This window comes from Chanodichthys erythropterus, chromosome 6, assembly GCF_024489055.1.
Source record: "Chanodichthys erythropterus isolate Z2021 chromosome 6, ASM2448905v1, whole genome shotgun sequence".
Classification (NCBI taxonomy): Eukaryota; Metazoa; Chordata; class Actinopteri; order Cypriniformes; family Xenocyprididae; genus Chanodichthys; species Chanodichthys erythropterus.
The window spans coordinates 17,336,868-17,356,904 of NC_090226.1; the positions used below are offsets into that span (position 1 = coordinate 17,336,868).

General features: G+C 35.4%; 1 protein-coding gene across 1 annotated transcript in view; it reads left to right on the plus strand.

Annotated features, from left to right (window-relative positions):
• Positions 1-8,205: 8,205 nt before the first annotated feature.
• The window catches only part of prkcdb (protein kinase C, delta b), a 29,583-nt gene continuing 17,751 nt past the window's right edge, over positions 8,206-20,037 (plus strand). The window contains exon 1 of the mRNA XM_067388300.1: positions 8,206-8,355. The gene's annotated coding sequence lies outside the window, so the exon portion shown is untranslated. The remainder of the gene's footprint in view (positions 8,356-20,037) is intronic.

The window sequence follows — 20,037 nt, forward strand, 5'->3', positions numbered from 1 at the left end:
AAAAAAAAAACGCCAGCATTCATTCTCAGTCATTTGCTTCTCTCTATATTATTCCCCAAGAGCACACCCTATTCGTACAGACGATCATCCCCTTTCCTTAATGCATTATAAAAAATTAAATAAACACCCGACATAAAGGAGAATAAAGAGTAAAATACATTAATTATGCAATAAACATGTTATAAAGTATTAATTTGAAAGACTTTTCAGCTGTTCATATACAGTCTCTAGGGGGCGACACATACTTAAGCAAAGAACAACCAGACACGCTTTTTGTCTGTGATGCTATGGTACGGTGTTGCCTTCAGGCAACATTGTCTATTTTAGTTTGTTTTTAATAAAATAAGGCACCAATTGATTGATCAAACGGACAGAATAAATCAAATACTAATCAATAAAAGTGCAAAAAAGACCATAACATGACCATCAGGGGTCCATTCTGTGTCCTTTTTCAGCACATGTGCACGTCACATGACTCCATATTTTCTCCATTGAAAAGTGCTTTTTTCACTTTTTCGTTTGTATCCATTTATTCACCCACAAAAAATATGAGTTACGTTCACTGGCAAGTAAAGAAGTATTTTAAAGAATTTTACATTATATATCATCAAATGTTTTAGAGAAAATAACAAAAAACTGTGTGTTGCCTCAAGGCAACATTGTACCATAATGGAATTGCATAAGGCCATGCAGGCATAATAGGTTTGAATGCAAATGTATCATATTTGTAAGGAAAAGAGTTCGAATTATCTAAATATATTTGCATTTTCACATGATTTCGTAATGCACTTATAAGAATAGTGATTCACATACTATTTCTGCATATATTATGATCTGCACATTTTCTATAGAACTTCATAAAGGTATAAAACACAGATAGCACGGGCAGTTGATGAGGATGAGGGGTCATACTGTGAGGAGGAAGATAAAATCATAGTGACAATCTGTCAGGGAGAGAGTGAGGGTGAAAGAGAAGATGGAGATGAGGATAATATGGATATGATAACTTGATATAATAGCATAAAAATTTGATAGTTTGGTAATATTTGTTTTCCACTATGGTACAGTGTTGCCTGAGGGTTGTATATAAAATGGATATAAAACAGTTGGATATAAAATGTTACTTTATATTAAATATAAAACTTTTAATACATTAAAAACTAGATAAATTTGTTTGTTTAAGTGTCTAATTAAAGAAATGTTTCTTTTTTCTACATGAAAATGCCAAATGTTAAAATTTTTCCATTGTGGTACAATGTTGCCTCAAGGCAACAAACTTATAAAAAATAAATAAATTAAAAATTTATGAAAATGTTTATTGATATTGTTAAAGTGTCCAATTTTAAGCAGGAAAAACAACACAAATATTTTTTTCCTCATTGATATCATATTGCATACCATAAAGGGTTCATATTTGCTACTAAATATGAAACAGTAGTAAGATTTCAATACCATTAGTTTCTCCCCATTATCCTACTGTAATTGGGATCTTGGATTAATAATTAAAGAGCATTTATTACCACAATTTTTTATTATTACTATTATTGTAAATGGGCCTTCAAACCTAGCAACAAACTAACACGATTTAACTATAATGACATAGGGTGTTTATTCCAGTCAAATGTGTATCTCTTTCATCATTACCTCAATAATCTTCTTGAGTGTGAGCTCTATTATCAAACTACAGCCTAGTAATGCGATATAACTAGGTTAAGATAATTAGCTTTATCAAAGTGGTCGATGGCACTTCGGCCAACAGCCAAATAAGAGAGGTTGATTAGCATCAGAATGCCTAAATAATTTATATGATAGCAAAAAGAAGCAGCACAAAACATTTCGCCCTATTTCTTTTCATCCTCTGAAATATTAATGACGCAGAGGTCCACTGTGCTATTGTAGGCCCCTCTGTTATTTTGACACTGATCTGGGATCAGTTTTCTAAACTTGAATAAAAAGCCCATTCACTGTAAGAGAAAAAGCACAGTGCTGATATCAGATCAGCAAACATTTCATTAATAGTCTCTAGTCTGTTGTCAAGACTAGTAGACTTCATTAGACTGAGCTTTACTAGGTCACCCAGGACAAAAGGATATAAAAGAAGATAGAAAGCAAAGGACAGGAACGAAGACTGAAAAAGAGGATCCAGGGAATATCACAATAGCTTGGCAATGAAGGTGGCGAATATGGCAAGAAAGAGAAAAAGGATGTTAAAGAAGGAAAGTGAGATAGAAATGGGACTGTTCTAGTTGCCACACTCCCTTGAGTTCCTCTGACCCACTAATGAAAGAGTAATTGATAAATTCTAAGCATTTAATTGCGTGAAATGTCATTTTTATTAGATTGGGGACTGTGTTTTTGTTAGCATGAAGTACATGTACAGGTTGATAAAAAAAGAACTCATAACCAAAATCAGACAGAGACATTCAACATGGAGAACAAGGTGCCTTTATGACACAACTTCCTCTCTTCAAGTGTCTGTACTATGACCGTCAAACCAGTAGCCTACATACAATGACTGCCTATCCCTCATTAATATGTTAGTGAACAATTGTAACACCATAAAAGGATAAATAGCCTACCCTTCGATCTTTAGAGACCCGAAGACCCCCCTTTTTATTGTTTGTGAAGTAAGTTTCAAACCAAATGTGGTAGGCTACCTACAGTAATGCACAGTATGTGGTTTTGGATGCAGTGAGGGTTTTTCAGAATCTGAAGAACCTCAGTCATTTGTTCTTGCACATCAAGCAGATCCGTTTACCGTATTTGAGCGCTCTATATGTATGATCGCTGATCATTGTGTGAATCCAAAGCCTAAATTAAATCTGTTCATCATATAAAGTGATCGTGTCTCTTAAGAAGACTTGAATTAAACCGATAAAATATATTTATTACAAACTCTGTGAACGTTTTGAACTGTCAAGGTTGTGGGTAAACAGACTTTCAAAAGGTGTGTGTTTCAAAGATGAAAGTAAGTTTTATGGGTTTGGAATGACATGAGTGGGTAATTGATAATTTTTTTTTTTTTTTTGGGCGCAATTACTAACGAAACAATAGGTCATTTTCGAAAAAAAAAAGTAAATGTATATGCTTTACATAAACAAATGATCGCCTTCCAATCAAAAGTGCCAAAATTGCACTTTCATATTCTTCGAAAAGCTTACGCTGTATGTCCTATGCCTTCCCTATTCTACTTACGGAATGACCGCAGCGGAAGTTTCCATTTTTTCTGTAAGTAGAATTGGGAAGGCGTATACAGCTTAAGCTTTTTGAAGAATGCGAAAGTGCGGTTTTGGCGGAACCACATGGAAGGCGATCATTTGTTTATATAAAGCATATACATTTACATTTTATTTTTGAAAATGACTGATCGTTTATCGTAGATAAGACCCTTAATCCTCGTCTGGGATCGTTTAAAGCCCTTTGAAGCTGCACTGAAACTGTAATTTTGACCTTCAACCGTTTGGAGGCCATCGAAGTCCACTATAAGGAGAATAATCCTGGAATGTTTTCATTAAAAACCTTAATTTCTTTTCGACTGAAGAAAGAAGGACATGGACATCTCGACATGGGGGTGAGTAAATTATCAAGAAAATTTTATTTGAAAGTGAACTATTTCACTCACACACACACATTGATACTATATAGGGATACTCAAGTTCAGAGGCCAAGAGGGCAGCATTTTAACCAAATTAAACGCGAAGGGCCACAAATTATAACTTGGATTGTAAGACTTTTATTTAAGCCTACTTAAGACAATATTTGTAGTTAAGAATACATTAAGAATAAAAGGTTTGTTTTTCATGCTGCTCGGCAACTTACACACTGCAAAGTTTGAGGAATGTCAACTGCAAAAATAAGGTTACTTTGTTTTTTTTTACTCGAGCCTTTGATGGCGTTCACGAACACAAGTGGGCCTACTCGACACATGCGCACTAGAGAGATTCATCCTTGTCGTCTTTTTCGCTCAAATAGTTACAATAAAATGTCTTTGTACTTGTTTAAAATTAGAGTTGCTGGTATCTTTTAATCCCCTCAAACGAGAGCTCTTCACGGTCGGCTATTGTGTTTTTGTTACTCTTGTTCTGTCTTCTCCGTTTCTTTTCAGACTGAAACAACAGCCCGTTTCAGTGCTGACACCTTGTGGACAAACTAAATTAGTGCAAAAATTTAATGCTGATGGGCCGCCTGTTGAGTAGCTACCCCTGGTAAAACATAATTTCTTAACGGTCGCGAAGTTCATTCCTCGTCAAACGTAGATTCCCCTCAAACAGTATGGGATTTTGGATCACTGAATCATTCACTCAAATGATTCGTTCAAAACACCGATTCATTCAGTAACGTCACTGTGTTGCTCGGAGGCACGCAACGTTTTTCCCGCATTGACTTCATCTGGAGCTATTTTCGCCGTCGAAGCAAAAATACACAAAATAATTGTATCTAAAATGTAAGTTGCTCAGTAATTGTTTATTGAATCATTGTTTTATAGGAATTAGCATGTTTGTTGCTAGTATAAGGTTTTTTATATAGCCTATGTATATTTTATATTTTAAAGAGAATTCTGTATATCATTCAGGACCCTGAGGGAACAAATTTAACATTAACTGAAATATGACAAAGTGGTGCTTTTAGTTCCACTATGGTAATTCTGAGTGGATCTAGTCCTACATTACTCGAGAACAGTGAACCTCAAACTGAAACAAAAGTTGACCACTCACAGGTGTTCATTTGTTACTCAAGACCTACAACGGGCTTGAAAAACATAAGATCCATTAGGTGTGGGAAGCATGACCTCATGCTCAGTAATACCCAGCTTGTTTTCATGAATGAGCTTCACTTCCATTACTGGCAACAACTTACAGAACTTCAGAGTTTGGAGTCCTTTGCTCCTTTGTGCATTTGCCTGTTCAAAATACAAGCATTTGAATAGTAAATGAGCATCTTTTGTTTACAAACAGTCAGAGGTAGTCTTCTGTTAGCACTGCTCTCCCCAACCAAGATAATGTATTCCAGGATATAGGCACCTTTGCTATTTATTTCCTGATTTTCCATCACCCTCGCCCATTACCAGAAGAATATGTGCTATTTATCTCCAGTGGGAGGGTTCCAGAGCACTATCGCTGAATCCAAGAGGTCACCACCATTATCAAGCTTTCTTTTGGAGAACACAGCCTGGACATTAACATTCCTGTCTACTCTTTATGCAGAGAACAACATACAACAGGGTACAAAATGTACTATGTAGCTAACAGTTATTGAAATGCAGTGGTTGGAATGTCTCAGAATGACTTGTCCATTGGAAAGGACATTCTGGCATGGAATCCCACTGATAATTTTTCTTTGTTTTAGTTATGTTTGTGTTGCGTATAATCAACATGCTCCGTGTCTTTTCCTTCGATGCTAATTTTATGTAACAGAAAAGATATCGGAAGAGGCAGAAACTAAGAGACACGGAGTGAAAGTAGATTGCAGTCGATTAGCAGACAAATGTTATTTTTTGGGGGGGGGATTTCCTCTTTCCTCCCCACTCGGTTCCTGTCATTACTCACAGACTACTGTTTGCCCTGGCACTGTGGGGAAACTGGCACTGACTCCACCCTCGGTCAGTCGTTCCACTGCCCAGTGATCAGCCTCACCTCACTAACACAGTGAGAGCTTATTTAGTTTAAAGGATTAGTTCACTTTCAAATGAAAATTAGCTCAAGCTTTATTCACACTCAAGCCATTTGTGTAAAAAAAACAAAAAAAACATATTTAACAAGTTATGAAGTAAAATATCTAGCTTCCGCCAGACTGTCTATGTAGGCCTCTATTGTCGCTGTAGCTTGCATGCGTTCCGTTCTGTTCTGTTTATGCAGTTTTTCTTTGACTACCTTATGAATTGACACCCCTAGGGCATGGTTGCCACCTTGTGGATAAACTAATTACTGCAAGAAAATTAAATGTACAAGTATGCGCGGTTACAAAAATCCGGCAGTACATGTACAGTACACACGTACTCTTCTGATGACAAAATTTGCATCACGCACTGTACGCTGACCCTTGCGTACACATAAAAAGTGAAGTACTTTGGGCTTAAATGCAAATGACAACATGGTCAGGTTGCTTGATGTCCTTATGCTTAAACTTTGATGCAAACAATGCAAAATAACATATAATCAAGGCTACATTAAATCAGTGTTATTTTATAGTTTTATAAAATCATTTTACTGATATTTTTAATTTTGCTTTTAGTTTTATGTTTTTACTTTTCATGTTCATTTTAGTTCGCTTTTTAGTCATTTCATTGTGTGATTTTGTCATTTTATTCATTTTTTAAAAAAAATATTGCTATTTAGGTTTATTTCAGTTTTAGTTTAGTCAATAATTTTAGTTTATTGCCAGTTAAGGAAACATTTCTAATTTTTGCTTAGTTTAAGTTTTTCAACTAATATTTATATTTTATTTTATTTAAGCTTTATTTCAATTAACAGAAATGTTTTTTTATAGTTTTAGCTTTAGTTTTAGTTAACGATAATAACCCTGCATTAAAAGATATTTCTTAATAAAATATATTTTAAATGAATAAATTTGCAATTTTGTTTTTAAGGACATTCTTATTTACATTTATAACAATAAACAATTTTGATATTTTGTTGGGTCAATAAAATCTTTGGTCCTGAAGTAAAACTAGTTTAGAACCATTTCTGAGTGTAACGCTAGATTGTGTTAAGATGTGAACAAATGAATATGAAGATATATTTTCAATGAGTAAACAACTTTGCTAGACCTAGCAATGATTCCTAGAAAAAGAACTATCATCCTCAAACATTTAAAATTCATGACTTCACTTAAAACATAGAGGCTCTAAAACAAAAGAAAGAAGAGGAAAGTAACAGTAAAAGAGAAGTGAGGCAAGACTGATAAATTATATTAGAAAGGGTGCGATAAGACAGAAAGGAAGAGTAGAGAAAAAAATAAGGAGGAAAGAGAAACAATAAAGGAGAAGAAGGGAATAACTGGCAAGACACAGTTCTATAAAACAGAAGAGAAGTGAAACCATCTATCATAAACCCACGCATTGAGTCTTCACTGTTCTTCAGAACTTTCTATAATAACGGTATCTGTTAGATTGCAGTTTATGTGGTAAATTTGTTGCACACAAATGTCATATTAGGGTATATGGTTAGTTGGAAATGATACTAAAAATAGAAGCACTGAAACTCAGAGCTTTATACACCACTGACAGACCAAGATTGAAGGGGTGGGGCAGTCTGTGAGTCAGCATCATGTGACTGCTGCTTCTTTGTGTATGTGTGTGTGTGTGTTTTGTCTATATTCCTTGTGTAGGAGTGAGGGCGGGATTGAATGGAGTTCCCAAAGCTGCGGTTTCCATCAGGAATCTCCTACCTTCAGGAAACGAAAGCACCTGGTTAACCACCAACAATGGTAACTCATAAACCAGTCCAAGGGCAGTTAAATGAGAAACATACATGTACAAACATTTTCTTCCAACAGAAAATGATGACCTTGATTGTGCATATCAATCTTTAACTATGTGACATCATAGATAATCTAAAACTGTCAAAGACATTATGACAACTCAAAGCCTGAGATATTACACAACAGATACTTTACTTGTGAATTTACTCTTTTGAACAGTGATCTGTTACTTTGAACAAAAAGTAGATAGATAGATAGATAGATAGATAGATAGATAGATAGATTGATTGATTCACGGATTTCAAGATATAGACATAGATAGAACATAGAACAGATACAGACAGATTGATATTTATAGATAGATAGATAGATTGATTGATTGATTGATTCACGAATTTCAAGATATAGACATAGATAGAACATAGAACAGATACAGACAGATTGATATTTATAGATAGATAGATAGATAGATTGATTGATTGATTAACAGATACAGACAGATAGATAGATAGATAGATAGATAGATAGATAGATAGATTGATTGATTGATTAACAGATACAGACAGATAGATAGATAGATAGATAGATAGATAGATAGATAGATAGATAGATAGATAGATAGATAGATAGATAGATAGATAGATAGATAGATTTATAGCTTTTCATTCAGACCCACCCACCCCATCCCTCTCTCTCCCTCCCTCTCTCTCTCTCTCTCTCTCTCTCTCTCTCTCTCTCTCTCTCTCTCTCTCTCCCTCTCTCTCTCTCTCTCTCTACCTGCTCGACGTCACTCCTCCAGTATTGTCAGCCCCAGACAGGCACAGTGAGCGGGTAAATACTTCCTCAAACACGCCGCACTGTTCATTCTGTTCTCAACTTACACAGCAGCAGTGAGAATAAGAGACGAATTATTGAACTTCTCGGACACTGAAGTTGGTAAGTTTTGTACTTACAACTTTTCACTTTCTGCGCGTTTTGTAGGCGTTTGTAAATCCACCGCGTAGAAATGACAGACATGTATAACATGAAACGTCCACGTTGTCCACCAACAACCAATAGATTTCGTCGCATTTTGGATGTTTGTCTTTCGGTCGCCGCGAGCATCAAACGACACATTTCCAACAAATCCATCTCTGATTTAATGGAAACAATTGTAGACACTTGGTAACGAGAGATTAGCGACGCTTTTTTTGGACAGGAAGTCCTTTAAATGTTTGATATCGTGTGTTCTTAAACATTCAAGTTCAGGAGAGGAAAGGAAACTTGATAATTTGTTTTTTTTTATTCGACTTCACTTAACTTGGATACGCGGAAGCAGCAGCAGCTGTACTTTTCGACAGTGTTTCATAGAATGCGCTGCCATGAAGTTATGTAAACACATAAACAGTAGAAAGACCAGACTGACAACTCTTTCCCGATCATACTCCTCCGTATAGCCTACAACATTTATCGTGTACATTAAGTGTACATTTAGTCCCGAAACCGCAAGTGTTGGCCTACTGTACGGTCTTGTTTTTCAAGTTCTTTGAGATGGAGAGATACTAAATAACTAGTCTTGACTACAGCGTCTTGTTCGCATGACACCATATGAAAAGTGGTAACGTTAGATAAAATAAATTGAGCAGGATTCACTTTCAGAAGCGTCTTAATCGTGGTTTCCATAGTTAGTTAGTTCTTCAGAGGCGTTTTTGACAAAATATTCTGTCTTTCCACCTGCACCAGTTTTTTTTAACATAGTCAATCCCATGGTTATAGCTTTTAAGTCAACTGTGCCATTTTTGTTCCTAAATCATCTTTATCTATTTTTCGAAAGCTATCTGCCACCACAAAATGAGCAGTGTAGACTGTTATCTCTGTGACAATATTTACCAAACCATTCAGTATGACAACTGTTCCTGCACAATCTCTCCATCCACCCTTTAAAAACAAACAGAACATGGGGAATGTCTCTAGGCCTCAATGTTTAAGACATGTGGTGGGGACAAATGCTTTATTATAAGATTTTCATTCTCTTGCTCTGTTTGTTTTTATTATGTACCAAAGAACTTGCATATTTGCATGGCATATACCCAGTATCTAGGCCGTATTTGCAAGCTGTTGAGTACTACTGTACTTTTCGTGATGGTTTTTAAACCTGCAGAATATTTAGATAATTTGCAAATGGCATATATTGTTTTTATTTTATTTTATTTGATTATTTCATGCTTAAAATTAGGCATGCACCAAAATACCAACAACTGATTTTTTTTTTTTTTTTTTTGCACTGCAAAAAATGCTGTTCTTACTTAGTTTTTGTCTTGTTTCCAGTCCAAATATCTAAAAATTCTTAAATCAAGAAGCATTTTCTTGACAAGTAAAAATTATTTTCTTGTTTTTAGGAAAAATAAGTAAAAATAATCTGCCAGTGGGGTAAGAAAAAAACCAAATATCAAACCAAAAATAAGATATATAATCTTGTTTTCAGTTTGGATTAAGATTATTTTGCTTACCTCACTGGCAGATTATTTTGCTTGTTTTAAGGAAAAACTCACTTAATTTTTACTTATTTTTCCTAAAAAACAAGAAAATAATTTTTACTTGTCAAGAAAATGCTTCTTGATCTAAGAATTTTTAGATATTTGGACTGGAAACAAGACAAATTCTAAGTGGAACAGCATTTTTTTTGCATTACGGCCATAACCAATATGATATTAAAACATTAATTATAATGCAAGCTAATTAATTTTGACGTGTTGTTCACATAACATAATAGTTGCCAAGAAATGGCGCAAATTGGTGCATTAATTTAGAATTCGACTGATGTGCACTATTTCAAACGTAGCACTTTTTGTTTAGTGCTGTTTTGAGTGTTTTGTTTTCAACTCAAGTTGTATAGGCTATACTATAGGGCTGAGACAATACGTCAAATCTTGATTCGCTATACGACTAATCTGGAGCGATTCTTCTATTTTCCGATGTATCGCGATTCTTGAATCGATTCTGAGCTTAGTTTTTAACAGCAGATGGCATTACTATAAACACTCGTACACTGCCTGCTTCCAGTTCCTTTACACACACCACTTAACCCTAAAATAATCATTCTAACCTCCAGTTTCACAGACAAGGCTTAAGCTATTACTAGACTTAAAAAATGCATTTTTGAGCTGTTGTAACTGAAAGCAACTTGCACTGACATATCTTAAAATATGTCAGTGTCATTTTGTCTCAAGATGCACACCAGTAATGTTTTTCTAGTGAAAGTTTATAAAAGCTACTTAAATGCCTTAAAGGGTTAGTTCACACAAAAATGAAAATTCTGTCATTTATTACTTACCCGCATGTCGTTTCACACCCGTAAGACCTTTGTTGATCTTCGCAATACAAATTAAGATATTTTAGTTGAAATCCGATGGCTCCGTGAGGCCTCCATAGGGAGCAATGTCACTTCCTCTCTCAAGATCCATTAATGTACTAAAAACATATTTAAATCAGCTCATGTGAGTACAGTGGCTCAATATTAACATTATAAAGCGACGAGAATACTTTTGGTGCGGCAAAAAAACAAAATAACAACTTATTTATTGATGGCCGATTTCAAAACAATGCTTCAGAAAGCATCGGAGCATAATGAATCAGTGTGTCGAGAATCGATGTATCGTCCCAGCCCTAATATACTAGTCTTCTCATTAATCTGATATTAATACAAAGTTCTGTCATGAAACTCTAGATGGCACAGGCTCATAAGTCCGTAACCCAATCTGCTTGCAATTACATCCTCAATAGTGCACAGCTGATTAGTTCACGTTGCATTGGTACTGTAGCCATTGAGCTCGCTGTTCAACATTCAAATTCTCGCCTATTGTTTGCTGTAGCTGTTTGCAGCGCACTTTCAGAAACCTTCCACCTTCCCCAGCTCCACCTGTATAGATCTGTACTCTGTCACTGATATATTGTGCATCCACAACCACAGACTTAATCATTTTTAATCTTTCATTTTAAAGCACACCCGCAAAAGCCACCGTATTGCGCCATTTTTTTGCTAACCAGGGATTCCAGTAGTTTGTTTCTTGTGCTTTTCTTGTTTAAGGGTTGCTTATGTGTCATAAGTCTCTACTGTACATCCACAACCTGTACAGTGAACCAAATCAACACATTGTGCTCAGCCAGAAGGCATATGTTAGTAAAGGTCTTAATCAACAACATGCACCTCCTCTGAATTATTTATCCGGCAAACTGCAGGAGAGAAGAAAGTAGTGATGATGGTGCGCCGTCACCCCATCTGCCAACATCTATGTTGTCTTTGTAAAACGCACGGCTCTTTTACAAGCAAACACCATTAGTAGTGTTCAAATGTATCATCGGCTTTGTTTTGACTTGTTTTTCCATCATAGTGCCTCTGGCAAGCACAAATAAAACACACAGTTGTTTTTTAAAAGCCTCAAAAGTGCAACACCCAAAAGTGGTGTTTGCATTCTGTACATTTTGCATGTCATTACTCATTTGGTCTTGTTGTGTCACTTTTGAATGCACAGCGACAAAAGGTCTGTTTCGTACTTTTATGGTAGCGAGAGCACAGGCCGTTCTCTGTTGGTCTTGGATTAATGAAGCTTTTGTGAAGTGTGCGCAAGGCAGAAATGGACACCACTCTTATTGCACAGACAGACAGAGGCAAGCTCAGCTTCACCTTTAGGTCGACATACCAACATACACACACATATAGATGTGTGTGTGCCCAAAATTCTTGTCCAAAACACTGCATTGAGCTGTTTAGCAGGTTTGAGCCATAATATCACACACACACACATTTGATAGCAAGCTCACAGTCACACAGTAAGCCCTGTTTCAGAGAGGAATTGGCTTTTCCACACTAACCTTGCCCAACTATTGTGTGCATTTGTGTGTGTGTGTGTTATAGGCGAAAGCGAGAGAAAGACAGAGTCATAGGGTCTCTTGTTTCTTAGCCTAAGGGAAGAGAGGGGTGAGAAATCAATGCTACACTAAAACGAATGTCACATGGCACTCTGCACTCATCTGACCTTGAAGTCACTGATCTCTCGCTCTCCATGTTTCCCTCCCGCACTCTGTAACTCTCTCTCTGCACACAAACGCTTCCTTGATGCATGTTATTTTAACCCAATAACCTTGTGACATGCATGTAAAAAAAAATAGTTTGGCTTGGTGTTATGTAACACTCACAATGACATTTTTGTTCTTGCATCCACCGATTGGTAACTGATTAAACTCACCTGCAGACATTTACATGTAATTCTAGATCTTGCCCGCAAAAAAGGGGAATGCACATTTGTATTTGTTAACAAGACCAGATTATTAAGTTTTAACATGACAAATGTGTTCTTGTTCATGTTTGTGTCCCAAATTTTGACTTTAAATTAAATATGAAATGAAATTGAACACTATTTGGCTCCATTCAAGATTTACTTTTCATCATCTAATAACGATCAAATGGATAAGATAAAGTGATTTCTTTTTACTTGCTGAATCTTGTTTAACTTGAAAATACACTACCGTTCAAAAGTTTAGGATCAAAAAGATTATTTTTATTCAGCAAGGACACATTAAATTAAGCAAAAGTGACAGAAAATACATTTAAATTATGATTTGTTTCACATAAATTGTTTTCCTTTAAACTGTCTAATCAAATAAAATAATATATTTTATCCCTTTATTTATATATATATATATATATATATATATATATATATATATATATATATATATATATATATATATATATATATATATATATGAACTATTTACAACATTGATAAACAGATGAACATATTAGATTTTTGATTATTATGATTTTATTATGATTTGTAAATGATCATGTGACAGTGAAGACTGGAGTAAAAGCTACTGAAAATTACTTTTTAAAATATACAGAAATAGAAAACATTATTGTGGTTTTACTGTATTTTTGATACACAAAACGTTTAAACGGTAGTGTCTTTAACATTAAAATAGGTATTATGTCAACATGAAATCAAATTAGGACAATTTACTAATGCAAGTTCCTGGTCTTAAAGGGTTAGTTCACCCAAAAATTAAAATTCTGTCATTAATTACTCACCCCCATGTCGTTCCACACCCGTAAGACCTTTGGAACACACATTAAGATGTTTTTGATGAAATCCGAGAGTTTTTTTATCTCCCATTTTTGCGCACAAAAAGTATTCTCGTTGTTTCATAACATTAAGGTTGAACCACTGTAGTCATGTTGACTATTTTAGCAATGTTTATATCTCTGGACCTTGAATGTGGTCATTTTGTTGCTTTCTTTGGGAGTAATTAATGAATGGACCCTTTAAAAGAAAAAGAGACATATTAATTATAACAAAATATATCTTAATAACCTTGTTATTAACTAAATGTAATAACCTGGTTCTCAAACTCTTTTCTTTTTGGCGGACATCACCAAGCCATTTTATTTTTCAGTATTTTTCTTCCCTCGCCTGTCATACAAGGGCCAATTTTTTTGTTCCAAATAATTTTTTGTATTTCCAGTTTCACATTAATGTGCCATTTTCCGGAAGGAAATGGATTGCTAACGTTTATTATTTATTAACTTCAAACAGAGGATTTTGCATTTCTGAACTGTATTATGAGGGAGAATTTGGGAGCCTGGCAGATTATTTTTGCTGTACATTAGCAAAGTACAAACAGCAGCATGATGCCTTGAACTCTGACTATGAAATCAGCTGTTTGCATGTAATTCCATGTATACATTTATATTCACAAATGTGATTATAGAAATATGCAACCGCACCATCTGGACTAACCTGTTTCCTGATGTTCTATGAATGATGACTGTCCTCTTTATGAACTTACAGGTTCTCTTCACCACTTTCACATTCTTTCTAAACTTGAACTTGCAGTGCATTCCCTTTACATTTATTCCACATCAGACTCATTTTCTGTCTAACCTGTTTGAATTGTTCTGTACAGTCTACCCTTTTTCATGCTCATTGCGCAGACAAATACAATACCAGTGCAGTGAAAAGCATTTTATAATTTTACAACAGTGTTGTTTATATGGTAAAGCAGCTGTGTTATCTATCATGAATGCATATATAGATGTTAGTCAAAATAGCTCACTTTTTTCAGGTTTTTACACACAGTAAGAAAACTATTTAAGTCAAAGTGTTTTTTAAAGTCATTCTTATCACCTGAAGTTATTGTATCTTCTCTGATGATGCAAGATGTAAGATATATCTTACTTCAATGCTACTTTAATGCTGCAGATTTAAGTTTCACTTTCAGACTATGTGTGTTGTAGGTGAAATGTTTTTTTCAGATAAATACATTACAATATGGAAGAAAAGCAACGTTAAGTATCTATTCATAAGTTTCAACCTGTTTTCCATTTGATCTAGTGAGATCATCTGAAATATATATGTATGTTTCCAGCCTTGGAGACTGTAGAAGGTTAAAAAAAAAGGTGAGCAGAGCAGCTGTCTGAGGCAGGATAGAGAACAGAGCGAGTCTCTTATACAGGGCCGGCACTACACACTGTAATTCTCACCAATTACTTCTACGCAAACACCTGCACAGAGAGAGAGAGATCCCCAGAACAGATGCAGCGTGTGTGAGCTGAGACTAATATCTTACAGAAAGAAAAAACTAATATGTCCAATAGATAAAACTTGGGAAATGTCAAACACAATAGAGGGAGAAGATTTAGAGAATTAATGTTTTCAATCTAAATGGAGTTTTAAGCGAATGTGTCTGATGGATAAAACTAGTGAAAAGTGACAAGCAATAAAGGGAGAAGATGTAGATGATTCATGTTTTCAATCTACATGGAGTTTTAAGCAAATGTGAAATCCGTGAAAGTGCTTCCAGCATCCCAAATGAAAGCCAAATATGTTTACTTTTATCTCACTCTATAAACACGTTAAGTTGTAAAAGTCTATAATGTGCGTGTGAGAGAGAATTAAAAATATGTGGTGGGCGTAGTGGGCAGAATAATACAAGAGCGAAAGGTTTAATGTGTAACTTAAATGTTTAATGCATTAACATTTCCTGAACACGCCAGTGTTGCTGTGTCTGGCTGCTCAAACAGACAAAACAATCCTGCATCTTTCGTTTGTTTTGCTGTAAACATGTTGGCTTACATGAGTCCAGGTTTGTTACAAGTGGCCAAAAATTACTTTTTACATATTTTACGTATTACACTATAGTATAATGTACTATAGTATTGAAACATTTTTGGGGGAAATCAGCTAATCTTACTTATATAGACCTTGTTATTTTTGAACATTAAAGGATTAGTTCACTTCAGAATTAAAATTTCATGATAATTTACTCACCCCCTTGTCATCCAAGATGTTCATGTCTTTCTTTCTTCAGTCAAAAATAAATTAAGGTTTTTGAGGAAAACATTGCAGGATTTTTCGCCATATAGTGGACTTCAGTGGTTACCAACAGATTTGAAGGTCCAAGGGCTCTCCCAGCCAAGGAATAAGGGTCTTGTCTAGCGAAATGATTTGTCATATTCTAAAAAAAATAAAAGCCATAAAAATGCTCATCTTGCACTAGCTCTGCGATGTGCCACGCATTATGTAATCACATTGGAAAGGTCACACGTGACGTAGGCGGAAATACAGAGCAAGTGTCTAAGTGAACGTGCAAAGACTAAGTCAAACGCCCTTTACAAAAAAAAGTAAAACAGCGATGACGGATGAGTTTTTCACCCTTCGGCAGTACTTCGGCCTACGTCACGCGTGATCTTTCCAACATGATTACGTAATATGTGGTGCATCACAGAGCAGTGCATTTGTGGTTAAAATATATATATTTGTATTTTTTTTAGAAAATGACCGATCGTTTCGCTAGACAAGACCCTTATTCGTCAGCATCGTGTAGAGCCCTTTGAAGCCCTTTGCACTGAAACTGCAATTTGGACCTTCAACCCGCTGAACCCTGTTGAAGTCCACTATATGGAGAAAAATCCTGGAATGTCTTAATTTTTTTTTTGAATGAAGAAAGAAAGACATAAACATCTTGGATGACATGGGGAGTAAATTATCATGAAATTTTAATTCTGAAGTGAACTAGTCCTTTAAACTGGGATAGAAGAAAGTATTTAACATGGAAAAAATAGCTATGTTTACATCCAAATTTGCAAATGTAACTTAAGTGGCCTTAACTTAAGTGTAACTTAAGTTATATTAAGTGGCCTTAACTACTATTTACTTACATCAAAAAATAAGTACAATGTACTTATTGGGTTCATATTGAATTGCAAAACACTTTTGCTGCTTTTGAGGTGGGATACGGGTAAGGTTAGGGAAAGCTTTGGTGGTATGGGTAGGTTTAAGGGTAGGGGTAAGGTGTAAGGGAACAACAGTGTAATTATAAATGTAATCACAGAAATTAATTACAGATGTAATTACATGCAGGTGTTTTTAAATACAATGTAAAAACATGTATGTACACAATAAGTGCATTGTATTAAACGATTCATTTAAATGTAAATACATAGTAGTTAAGGCCACTTAATATAAAGTGGGACCGCACCATTTCCATCTCATGTTCTAGACTATAGAGAACAAATTTGTCATTCCCTGGAAAATTCTCCCAAAATATCTGTAATAAAAATGGATGAATTTTTTTTCCTACATCATAAATGACTTGCATCTCAGAGCGCGCAGACGAAAGGCAATAAACGTTGTCATGTTATCTTTCGGATGCCAGATATTTGGGAATGCAATCATGTGAGATGCTTCTGGGAGGGAATTAAACCAAATTATTTTGATGACAGACAGGCATTTGGCTCAAAACAACATTTGAGATGCTCTGCGATGCGATTGGTTTGCTAGTTAGTCCAGTTACACAATCACATCCACTTTTGAGGCAAAATTTTTGTGTCTTCTTAAAGATGAAGTGTTGCCTATTAAAGAGGATCTGTCTGTTCCTCATCCTTCTACCTTCATTGCATGCATTTGTTCAATCTGAAAATAATACTTAACTCAATTTGTTTACCATAGAAGCTGGTTGTTTCACCAGTTTTAGCATAAGAGTTAAAAGTAGAGCTATGCACACATTACGACACATCTACTTAGGCATACCAGAGGGAAGTGTGTTAATTAAGCAGCAACCGGTCTGTGTGTGAGGGAGGTGACCTCTCTTGACAGATTAATAGACCGCTGAGGGAACCAGGCTACTGAAAACACACAAACACTGTCTGTTGAGACTGGCACACTTATTCATTTCATATTAATATTGATGACGTAAAACCTTATCATAATGACGTGTTTTCTGTACACTCAAATCATGATTTGTAGACAAGTTGGAGCGGTGAATAGACTACATTAGTAAGGCTGTCAATCAAGTATATGAATGGTGTACAATTCTGGATTTTTAGCAAGCGTATTAAACTTCCAGTATGCCACTCAATGCTTTCTTTCTTCCATCCCCCCTTTCTACTTTTTCCTCATTTTCTCTCCATCCCCTCCCTTGCTGCATGGGCTCATTTTTTCCACTCTCTCCAGGGAAACATTTTTTTTCTGTAGTCATATGCCTTTGAGTGTAAGAGGTTTATGTTTGACTGAGTAAGTGCTTTATTAGCTGATATTAATGCATTTTTTGTCATAGTGTGCGTGTGGTCCCAGATTATTTTTTGATCTTTCACACCCTCTCTATTATAGCTGTACATGTTTGAGTATATAACACATCATCTCCATGCAGAATAGAGGTGATAAAAACAAATATTGCCAGATTTTTCCCCTCTATACATGAGAGTTTGTGTGGGAGCTTTTACAGCTGGTTCCAATTAACTCAATTTACCATTTTATGATGATATAATTCATGTATTATATAATTTGTGGAGCAAGGCTCTGTCACAACCTTCAGCAATGATCTAAATCTACTCTGTATCATTATTTAATACTGTGTGTGACACAGATTAGTCCAATAACATCCATTTTTAGGACAATTTTAGGGCATGCAATTTCTAAGCTTTGGGACACCAAGTGTTTCAGAGCATTATATCGTAATATAACACATCCATAAAAAGGTCTTCACAATGAAACATTCCTTATTTTGGGTTGGGACATGAATATTTTATGTTTTGAAACTTACAGAGAAACATACATTCATTACCTCTGTCATTTTATGGTGTTGCATACACAGACTAAAGTTTCTGGTTGCCCTCCCTGTAGATGTAAACAAGTCACTCATGTGAATGGTTTCAACACTTACAAGTGGTTTCAACGCCTAAAAGTGTGTCAGATCAGCAAATCGACCATCAAGCAACATCTCGATTAGTCTCTCAGTACCATTATGGGTGGTTTTACAAATAGTCCCACTTCACTTGCTCTACATTTATTCTTAGTGATTATGAGACAAAGCTATCCAGACAGAGAAAGCTGCTCTATCAGTGTTTTAGCTGTAGTGTGTTTTTTTTAGTTCACCCAAAAATTAAAATTCTGTCATTAATTTAGCTACTTACCCTCATGTCGTTCCACACCCGTAAGACTTTCGTTCATCTTTGAATCACAAATTAAGTTATTTTTCATAAAATCCAATGGCTCAGTGATCCAGCAAGATAATTAACACTTTTAATGCCCAGAAAGCTACTAAAGACATTTAAAACAGTTCATGTGACTACAGTGGTTCAACCTTAATGTTACGAAGCGAGAATACTTTTTGTGCGCCAAAAAAACTAAATAAGGACTTTATTCAACAATATCTAGCGATGGGCAATTTCAAAACACTGCTTCATGAAGCTTCAAAGCTTTACGAATCTTTTGTATCGAATAAGTGGTTCGGAGCATGTATCAAACTGCCAAAGTCACGTGATTTCAATAAAAGAGGCTTTGTTACATCATAAGTGTTTCGAAATTCACCACTGGGGGCATGACTTTGGCAGTTTGATACACGCTCCGAACCACTGATTTGAAATAAAAGATTGGTAGATTGGTGAAGCAGTGTTTTGAAATCACCCATCACTAGATATTGTTGAATAAAGTCGTTATTTTGTTTTTTTTGCCGCACAAAAAGTATTCTCATCGCTTCATAACATTAACGTTGAACCACTGTAGTCACATGAACTGTTTTAAATACATCTTTAGTAGCTTTCTGGGCATTGAAAGTGTTAATTTTCTTGCTGGCAAAAGCAACTTTTGATTCAACCAATGGCATGAGTTAAGGGTGGAGCTATCTTTTTGTCTGACCAATAACAGATGAGTGGAATGTTCAGGAAACCTGTTTGATAACAAACATAATTTTTGCAAGTCAATTTTGATTGTTAATGTGTGACAGATTACTATATACAAACTGCACTTCTGCAATTTCTGTTTTATATTCACTTTATTTTCCATTGAGTGCAGTGTTTATTTAAGCCCTTAATCCCTGTGATTAATTTGTGAAACCAAGTAAAGGCCAATTGTGTCCCAGAATCCTGGCAAAGCTCTCTGAACCATTGTGTGTGCAGTAATACCAGCAGGAATCTGGTCCTACCTGAGTGGCCGGAATTGGAAAATGATGTAATTTGCTGGCTATGAAAAATAACAAATTATTTAGGTTCTGCTCTACCATTGTGCTTATTATGAAAACAAAACTGGCTGGTCAGCCGCAATGAGTGTGATGCAAGCAGAAGCATCGGAACAGAGTAGG